The following is a 2,419-nucleotide window of genomic DNA, read 5'->3' as shown; positions in this document are numbered from 1 at the left end:
TACCAAATGCTTTCCGATAAAATGCCATCGTCTTCTGTAAAACATCAAGCAGCTTGCGGAGGAGGAAACACCTGAGGACACAGCAGACTGCAGCGCAGAGTGGGGAGCTCAGGTCCACTCTGCACAGCACTGCTGTGAGAACAGGGAGTTGTTCTTATGCCCCAGGCTCCTCTAAGTGCTCATGATGCTCATTTGGACAGATGAAGGTCTTTGGAATCAGGGAACTGACACTATATTGGTGAGAAGCCAGTTTATTAAGGAGGGTTGCTGTGACTCACTGTGGTGACCCCCAGAATTGAAAGAGCATCTCTGAATTTTCTTCACATTCTACCACCCTTCTCTTTGCTTTCAACAGATGCCACTGTTCTGTGACGGACAGTTTTCTAAGTTATAGGAAAATGAGCAGAGATGGTAGAAGACCAAGGAATAGTTTTTTTTCCCCCCTAACACTTCTACTTGCCCTATGCTTCATGGCTGTTCTGTAGCCATTTTCCTCATATTTTTTTTGTTTTAAATTATATTTGTTTGTTTGCAGCTTTTTAGGCAATTATAATTTTCCAATCTTGAATAATTCATGTAATCTGATGTATCTGTACAGAAAGAGTAATATTAAGAACATGTAATAAGAGTAAGTAGGTCTACCTTGCAAACATTAGTATTTGCATTTGTGTGCTCTTGCAAAGGCTACACTGGACAGTTCTGCAGCAACCAAAAGGGTGAAGTCATTATGAGCTTGGACTTCAGGCCCCTCCTCATATCCCTCTAACCCTACTCCCCAGACATGCTTCCAAGCTTGTGTTTCCAGATGGTGTACACATTTCATCCTGAAGTCTACACATTGTTTCAAGTCATTTGAACAGTGTGATCAGATTAAGCATGATATCTTCACAGAATCTACAGAAGTCCTTTGTGGAAAATTAATATTGAGATTCCTAGGACACCATTCCTAGGACACACAGTTAAAGATAGTATGTGACTGTGATTTAGTGGGATTTCCTGCAGGTTTGGAATCATAAGCATACAAGAAAGTAGCTGCTATTACAAGGAAGGCTCCAAGGGAAAAGGAGCACTGGTTGGTACAAAATCTTGCAACCGAAAATAGGATATGATTATTGACAATATTATGGAAAAGGAGGTCGCAAATCCTTTTAAAATATTATCTTCATACTTAATTAAAGCAGCTATTACAAGGCTTCCAAGTGTCTGCAGAACAGCTATCCATGCCAGCTGATTATATCCCTAAAAAAAAAATTCCATTCTTTGACACCAATTCTCCATCATAAACATATACACCCACTAATCAGATATACTCCCAAAGAAACCAAGTTGAATGTTTTTTATCCCTACTGATTGCTTTGTTTCTTTCAAGATTTTCTCAAAATAAACTCCAGCAAAACCACTTGAAAAACATGCTGTGAGAACTGCCATGAGGTCTACAAACTGTGAGCTAGATGAACGTTCCTTAGAACCCAGCTTTTGAGAATCTGAAGGCCACTGGACAAAAGCAACTCCTGCCATCAGGATTACTAGGGAGAGCCTCTGGTATATACCTATTTTTTTTAACCAAACATAGACACAGAAAATAATTCTGCTGTGAGTATTTACAAATGATATGTAACCTGGTAAGTGGCTGCATCTAGGTTTGACAGTGCCACATAGGATAATTTATACTGAATAGTATATATTCCTGATGGAATAGCAAGCTTAAATACTTCCATGGATTTATTAAGAATTTCATCATGCGGTACTTGATTAGGTGTTCTCACACTAAATTTACTGTCTCTGTAGACTAAAAGGATGCAGGCCTCTTTCATAAAAAAACTCAGCCACAACCACTGCTGGAGAAGATCGATAAGGAGGACCCTCCTCTTTTAAAGTCCTAGAATAACATCCTTAGAACCAAACTGGTAGTCTGAAACACCATAATTCTAAAGGATAGATATTTTAGGCTGTCAGACATTGTTTTCTCTTCATTTGTTACAGGCACTCTTTCCATGTTTTGAAGTCCCTGCAGCTTCTTGAGTGCACAGTTCTTACCAGGCAGATATGTCCCTATCCCAGGGTCACAGGCTTGGCAGGAGCTCCAGGGAAGACCACAGAAGGATTGGCTGCCAGCCTGGCCCCCTAGGAACTACCCCCCTAATAATTTTATAAATCCTTTTTGTACTTTCCCTTTATGCACCCCTCTTCTAGACAAATATGCAGGATTCGCAGGCTGAGGATTCTGTTGATGTGCTAACTAAAAGGCTTACTGTTGTCAACTATCCTTTGATCTACAGGATCCAAGTTAGTATTTACAATGTGTGATAAGAACAGGCAATACTGTATAAGTAATATTTGTAGCAATACAGAATACAAGAACTTTTATTTATAATAGGGTGAAAATGTTTGCGTACAATTTTCAAATATGTTTTTGTAG

General features: G+C 39.4%; 1 pseudogene; it reads right to left on the bottom strand.

Moving 5' to 3' along the window:
• Positions 1-946: 946 nt before the first annotated feature.
• LOC131907715 (UDP-N-acetylglucosamine transporter-like) lies at positions 947-2,017 on the bottom strand (annotated as a pseudogene).
• Between the last annotated feature and the right edge of the window lie 402 nt (positions 2,018-2,419).

The sequence above is a fragment of the Peromyscus eremicus genome, chromosome 4 (assembly GCF_949786415.1).
Source record: "Peromyscus eremicus chromosome 4, PerEre_H2_v1, whole genome shotgun sequence".
Taxonomy (NCBI): Eukaryota; Metazoa; Chordata; class Mammalia; order Rodentia; family Cricetidae; genus Peromyscus; species Peromyscus eremicus.
This window is presented reverse-complemented; position numbering and strand designations above follow the sequence as displayed.